Below are 7,958 nucleotides of genomic sequence, written 5' to 3' on the forward strand. Positions count from 1 at the left end.
CAGGCTGGTCTCGAACTCCTGGACTCAAGCGATCCTCCCACCTCAGCCCCCCAAAGTGCTGGGATTACAGGCATAAGCCACCACACTTAGCCATATTGCCATCTCTTAATGAAGTAAATAAAACCATTTACACCACAAGAGATAGAGGGAAGGGATAGGATTTGTCCAAAACATAATAAATCCCCTTGGCCAAATTCATGGACCCTGGCAGGGTAAGATCAGAGATAGCATCATTTCTGCCTATGTGGCTGACATTCATTATGTAAGTCCCATGTACCAGGATCCCCATCCCAAGCAAGCTCCGTGAATTATCACTCCCAACCTTATAAGGTTGGAAGTATTAGCTCCCCATTTTGTGGATGAGGAAACTGAGGCCTAGAGAAATTAAGTAACTTGCCAAATGTCACACAGTAAAGAATTGACAGAGATGGGATTTGCACCTAGATCTGTCCAACTCCAGATCTCCCTGAGCCCTTCACTACCGCAAAATAGCTACTCAACTGGCTTGCTGTATGATTTGGGGCAAGTTCCTCAACCTTTCTGAGTCTCAGATTCTTTTTTTCTTTTTCTTTTTTTGAGATGGAATTTCCCTCTTGTCACCCAGGCTGGAGGGCAATGCACGATCTCAGTTCACTGCAACATCTGCCTTCCGGGTTCAAACCATTTTCCTGCCTCAGCCTCCCAAGTAGCTGGGATTACAGGTGCCCGCCACCACGCCTGGCTAATTTTTGTATTTTTAGTACAGACAGGGTTTCACCGTCTTGGCCAGGCTAGTCTCGAACTCCTGACCTCTGGTGATCTGCCCGCCTCAGCCCCCCAGAGTGCTGGGATTACAGGCATGAGCCACTGTGCCCAGCCTCTTTTTCTTTTTTTTAAGACAAGGTCTTACTCTGTCACCCAGGCTGGAATGCAGTGGGCAATCTCTGCTTACTGCAGCCTCAACCTCCTAGGCTCAAGTGATCCTCCCACTTCAGCCTCCCAGGTAGCCAGGACTACAGGTGTGCGGCACCAGGACCAGTTAAGCTGAGCCTCAAATTCTTTACCTATAACTTGTCCCTTATTTAAGCTAACACATGGTAGGTGCTGAAGTTGATTCTCTCTCTCTCTTTTTTTTTTTTTTTTTGAGACAGGGTCTTGCTCTGTCACCCAGGCTAGAGTGCAATGGCATGATCTCGGTTCAGTGTAGCCTCAACCTCCTGAGCTCAAGCGATCCTCCTGCCTCAGCTTCCCAGAGTAGTGGGATTACAGGCATGCACCACTGTTGATTCTTTATAGATGTTAATTCTCTGCTTAACACACACGCCCCTCCAACTCCCACCACACATACAGACACAGACACACACACACACGCATGCACGCATGCACGCCAGCCCCACAACAGGAGGAATGTAACGGAAGCAATGCTTTGTGTTCTGTAACCTGTTTCCTTTTCCTGGACACACAGGAAGGTCATGTTCTCATTTTTCCTGCAGTTAGTAGACTCATGTGACTACATAAAGGCCAATGAAATTATACGTGACCCCTGCGCAAAGGCAGTTAAGTGTGGATGTGCCTTCTTTGATTTTCTGATTCCCTTTCCACATGCAGAGGATTCAGGAATAGATTCCAGGGAAAGCCTGGGGTGGAGGCAGGATTGGGGGGCAAGGTCACTGCTTGGAAAAGAGCTCCCTGGGAGAGCCCCAACCTATATCAGACTTTGCAGGAGTGAGAAATAAACTCTGATTGGGTTAAACCACTGAGATATTTGGTTTGTTACAGCAGTCAGCATTAATTACACTGAATAAAACTGTGTATCAGTTATCAATTGCCACAACAATGCTACATAACAAACCACCCCAAAACTTAGTGCCTTAAAACAGCAACCGTTTTTTTAGCTCAAGATTTCATGGATTGGCACTTTAGCCTGGGCTCAGCTAAAGATTTTTCTGGTCTCAGTTGGGCTTACTCATGTATCTGTGGTCAGCTATTGGATTAGCTGGTGACTGACTAGGACAGCTTCAGCTAGGATAACTAGTCCCTGGTCCAGTGGTCTCTTAGGCAGGGTAGCCCGGGCTTGTTCACATAACAGCTGCGAGAGTTCCAAGAGAATGAGTGGAATCTCTTAAGGCCCAATCTCTTAACACCCAGGCTTCGAACTGGCAATGCCACTTCCGTATATTCTATTGGCCAAAAATAGTCACATGCCTGGCTGGGCATGGTGGCTCACACCTGTGTAATTCCAGCACTTCGGGAGGCTGAGGTGGACGGATTACTTGAAACCAGGAGTTTGAGACCAGCCTGGACAACATGGGGAAACTCCATCTCTATAAAAATTAGTCAGGTGTGGTGGTGAGTGCCTGTAGTCCCAGCTACTCGGGAGGCTGAGGTGAGAGGATCACCTGAGCCCAGACAGGTCAAGGCTGTAGTGTGCCATGATCGCACCACTGCACTCCAGCTTGGGTGACGGAGATCCTGTCTTAAAAAATAAAAAAGAGCTCAGCCTCTAGAATCAGAGCCCTGGGCTTAAGTCCTGACTCACTTGCTATTGATTTTGGGCAAATGCCTTCCCCTCTCTGAGACTGACATTTCCCTTCTATAAAACAGGTGCTGCGGCTGGGCATGGTGGCTCACACCTGTAATCCCAGCACTTTGGGAGGCCAAAAAGGGCGGATCACCTGAGGTCAGGAGTTCAAGACTAGCCTGGACAACATGGTGAAATCCTGTCTCTACTAAAAATATATAACTTAGCCAGGCGTGGTGGCGCACACCAGTAATCCTAGCTACTCACTACTCGGGAGGCTGAGGCAAGAGAATCGCTTGAACCCAGGAAGCGGAGGTTGCAGTGAGCTGAGATTGTGCCATTGCACTCCAGCCTGGGCGACAAGAGTGAAACTGTCTCAAAAAACAACAACAACAACAACAACAACAAAACACAGGTGCTGGAAGAGAGGAGTCCTAACGTTGGGGGCTATTGTGAGAATTGACTGAGGGAATGCACCATGGAAACGTGTGCTGTAAATTACCTATTTTATTACACCCAAGGTGGGCTTAATAGCTGTCAGGGAGTGTTAGTATTATCTCAACCAAATCCCCAATCTACAGAGGAGAAAACAGAGGCTCAGGTAGGTGATGTGACTTGCCAAGGCTGCATAGCTAGGGAGCAGTGATGTCCCCACCGTACTCAAGTTTGTCTGTTTCCAGAAGCTAAGGTCTTAGCCTCTCTACAGTTAGAAAGTCCTAGGTTTGAGTCTTGACTCTGTCCATTATAGCTGTGTGACCTTGGGCAAGTCACTTTTCTCTCTGGGCCTCATTTTTTTTTCTTCGTCTAAAGAAATTAGCATCTGTCTCATAATGCCATGGGGAATCAATGGGAAAATACAAAGAAAGTGCTTAGCAGAGTGCCAAGGAGGGACAGTGTGCATGCTCAGCAATTGAAGGCTGCCAAGTTCCTGTTATCATCAGGGGCAGTGTTCCACCCATCAAAAGGGCTAAGAATAGTCTTAGCCCGGCCAGGCGCAGTGGCTCATGCCTGTAATCCCAGCATTCTGGGAGGCCGAGGCAGGTGGATCACCTCAGTTCAGGAGTTCAAGACCAGCCTGGCCAACATGTCAAAACCCCGTCTCTACTGAAAATACAAAAATTAGCCAGGCGTGGTGACGGGCCCTTGTAATCCCAGCTACTTGGGAGGCTGAGGCAGGAGAATCACTTGAAGCCGGGAGGCAGGGGTTGCAGTGAGCCGAGATTGCGCCACTGCACTCTAGCCTGGGTGACAGAGCGAGACTCTGTCTTAAAAAAAAAAAAAAGGAATAGTCTTAGCCAGTGGGGGTAGGGTGAGGAATAAGTAAGTTACTGTGTGCTAAGCTTTAGCGCAGTGCCCAGCGCATATTATAAACTTCATAAGCAGTTGCTATTTTAAAGGGTTCTTGTTTTGTTTTGTTTTGTTTTTGTTTTTGAGACAAGGCCTCGCTCTGTCGCCCAGGCTGGAATGCAGTACTTTTAAAGTTCTGAACCCTGTTGGAGGCCAATATGAGACCATGGGGGACCCCAGGCCCCAACTGGCAGTGGCTCCAGGCACTGCCTCCGTGCCATTTGGCTATTATTAGGCCCGGCGTCCTCATCTCAAATCCAGATGGGGATCGAGAAGGGCGGGTAGGGCAGGGCCTGGCTGGCGGAAGGCTGGGAACACGGCTTGGAGGCTGGGTTTGGGTTTGGGCCCCACCCTGCCTGCCTTCCCTTGCTTGCAGCTGGTCCAGCCGCCACGTCTACACTTGGCTCTGAGGTTGGTGCAGAGCACTCCCTCCCACCGTGGCCGCCTCCTCTGGGAAGATTCAGAGCCCTTCTGCAGCCTCAGCACTTTTCTGCCTGCCCCAGAGAAGCCAGGCCTGCGTGGAAACTCTGAATTGGACACTGCGCGCCTTCAGAACCGGCAAAGGAGCCATCCACCCCGCTGTCTACAGGTCTTCATGCCTCCAGTGAGGCTTACTGGATCTGCTGAGGGGGAAGGGCCTATATACCTGGGTTCAAATCCCTTCGCTACCACCAACATGCAGTGTCAACTTGGACAAATGACTTCCCCTCTCCGAGCCTCAGTTTCTTTGCCCATAAAAGGGACAGAACATTAGCATCTGCTTTATAGGGCTGTGGTGATGGTTACATGAGTGCATGGTATGCCGTAGGCACTCAATATGTGTTGGTTATTTCATGCTTAAGTGTGCCAGGCCCTGAGGAGGAAACAAAGTTTTGGGAGGTTGAGAATCTGGGATGCAGAATGGCTCTGCTCCTGATTTGCTACACTACCTGAAGCCTGTCCCTTGTCTTCTCTGGGACTCAGTTACCTATTTGAACCATAAGGTGGGTATCTAGGACTCTGTGATGCCAAGATTCAGGTGCTATGTTCAGAAGTAGAGAGAAGGGTTTGCTGGGATCCCACACTGACAGGTTGGTAAAATATTCATTCTCGCACTGGACTCTGGAGCCAAAATACCCTTGGCCCCTGAGCTGCTCCAGATACTCCCTACTCTGCCAGTCCAGGGCTGAACCTGGAAGAATCTAGACCCTTCTTGTTACAGTTTTTTGCCCTAGGAGGGCCTGAAGGAGGCGAGTCAAACCCCCTCATTTTACAGATGGGCAGACTGAGGCCCAGGTCTCCCCAGTGCTCAGGCGTCATCCAAGTGGAGCTTCCAATGGTGGATGGTGGAATATGGTGATTAAGAACAAATGTTCTGGCCGGGCGCAGGGGCTCACGCCTGTAATCCTAGCACTTTGGAAGGTCAAGGCAGGCGGGTTGCTTGAACCCAGGAGTTCAAGACTAGCCCTGGCAACATAGGGAGACCCTTGTCTCTATAAAAAATAAAAAAATTAGCCGGGCATGGTGTCACGTGTCTGTAGTCCCACTGTGAGCCTGGGAGGTCAAGGCTGCAGTGAGCCATGGTTGTGCCACTCCACTCCAGCCTGGGCGACAGAGTGAGACTCTGTCTCAAAAACAAAACAAAACAAAACAAAAAAACAACAAAAGAACGAGGGTTCTGAGCCTGTCTCCTTATCTGTATAATGGTGGTCCTACCTCACAGGACTCAAGCTGTGAAGGTCATAGTGGTAACAAAATTGCCACACATGTAGTATAAGCATGATCAGGAGCCAGTGTCCAACCCATCAGGTAGCAATTACATAGTGTCCCACCATGAGCCTAGACCCCCACTCCCTGCGCCCAGGCATCAGGGACTCCCAGAAGTCTAAAGAGGTCCAGGCTGGCACATCCAGAACTCTCTTCTTCCTGTTCCAGCCCCTTGCCTCTCCTTTGTCTGTGAGGCTGGGTCTCCTGGAATTCATTGCTGCCCAGTGGGCATCTGAGGCCCCTTCTCCTCCTGCAGGGCCAGAAGTTTGCCTGGCACTGTTGCCCAGAGAACACAGCGGCTGGATGACATCCTAGAGATGATGGCCTTGCCAAACTGGTTTCCCAACAGGTCCTCAGTCCCACTCCGAGGGCTGCTGGCCATGACCTAGGGCGCATCCAGTTCTGCACATAAGGAGGAAGGTCATACCCCTTGGATCCAGCCAACCCCAACAAGAACCATCCACCTCTAGGGACTCCATTCTCCAGCCTCACCTGCCTGTCTGTTGCCCAACAAGGTCCTCACAATCCTACTTCCCTTCCTTTGCTAATGCTGTTCCCGTCTCCAGAATGACAGTGCTGTCCTGGGGAGAGAGGCTTAGAGAGCCCAAGGCACAGCTCCTCCATTGTGCATATGAGCAAGTTGAGGCTCCAAAAGGGCCAACCCTTACCTAGGGTGGAGCCAGGGGTAAGACACCCATCACCCTTCTTGCCTCCTGACCCAAGGCCTGGGCTTTCTCTGAAGGACCCTGACTGGGTGGAGGGTTAGCCAGGGTGACTTAGGGATGCAACACAGACAGCTTGGTAAAATAGTCATTCTCAGACTTGGGCTCTGGAGCAAAATATTACCCCTAGCCTCTGAGCTGCTCCAGCCACCTCCCATTCTGCCTTTCCAGGGTTGAACCTGGAAGAACCTAGAGTAGACCCTTTCTGTGACAGCCCCTTGCCCTAGGAAGGCCTGAAGCAGACCAGTCTAATCACCTCATTTTACAGGGGGCAGGCTGAGGCCCAGGCCTCTCTGGTGCCCACAAGATACATTCATCCTGCTCACCTGGCATTCAGAATCCTTGGCAAAGAGAACCACCCGCATTTCCTGCTCCGCCCACAGCCTGTCCTCCTCCTTTTCCCAGACTATTGGTCTTTGCTCACACTGTTCCTCTGCCACAAATGCCCTTTCATGCCTTTCCCCCCTTCTATGTGGGAAGAATTTTAAAAATTAGCTGGGCGTGGTGGTGTGTGCCTGTAGTCCTAGCCTCTTGGGAGGCTGAGATGGAAGGATTGCTTGAGCCAGGAGTTTGAGGCCATGGTAAGCTGTGATCATGCGACTGCACTCCAGCCTGTGGGACACAGCAAGACCCTGTCTCCAAAAAAATAAAATAAAATAAAAACAAGTGTGACACACAGTTTATACGCCACTTCCCTAAGAAGTCTTCCAGAGCTTCCCCCATCCTAGTGGCAGCAAAGTGGAGGGAAGGGGCTTCAGCATCAGGCAGAATTCCACTTTAGTCTGAATGCCTTTACTAGGCCAAGGTGCCTTCACCTCCCTGAGCTTTAGCTTCCTCTGTCGAATCAGAGTGTACCTATCTTGCACAGTGGTCACCTGGCAGTAGTGGGAGCCCCACGTCTGACATGCAACAGGTGTTCAGCAAATGCTGGGGCCCTCGTCACGGGATGTTTACTCTTTCCTCGGCTGTAGCTGTAAACTTCCCTAGCACTGTACCGGACTGCCCTTTTATCTCTAGATCACCCCCACTCCCTTGCAGAGAGGAAGACAGAGGCAGGCGGGTATGTCTGGAGGTGGACCCAGGCACTAAGGGCTTGAAGGGGCAGGACCCACACATCCCTTCCATAGGGCCAAGGGCTAGTGAGCGCATGTGCCAGACAGTAAATCCAAGCATGGAGGAACTCACCTGTACCATTCCTCCTAGCCTACAGGAGGGCAGGGAGAAAGGAGGGCATTAGCACAAAGCAGGCCATTCATTGGAGCTGGTGACCACCATTCAGGCAGGCCCTGAAAATCAGAGGTGGCCTAGGTGTGCCCTGCATGAAGGGGAGGTCCCAAGGGACACGCGAATTTTGAAGTATTCAGAATTGGCCTTAGAGGGCGCCTGACCCTCGTTCCGGATAATAACATGGCATCTCGCCCAGGTAGAGAAAGCCTAGGACCTTGAACTATGTCCTCCGAAGTGAGCTCTGTTTGCCTCTCCTGCTGTGTAGCATTGACAAGTCGCTTTCTTCTGTGCCTTGATTTTCTTTTTTCTTTTTTTGAGACAAAATCTTGCTCTGTCGCTTAGGCTGGAGTGCAGTGGCACAATCTCGGCTCACTGCAACCTCTGCCTCCAGGTTCAAGTGATTCTACTGCCTCAGC

This window comes from Gorilla gorilla, chromosome 23, assembly GCF_029281585.2.
Source record: "Gorilla gorilla gorilla isolate KB3781 chromosome 23, NHGRI_mGorGor1-v2.1_pri, whole genome shotgun sequence".
In the NCBI taxonomy this organism is placed as follows: Eukaryota; Metazoa; Chordata; class Mammalia; order Primates; family Hominidae; genus Gorilla; species Gorilla gorilla.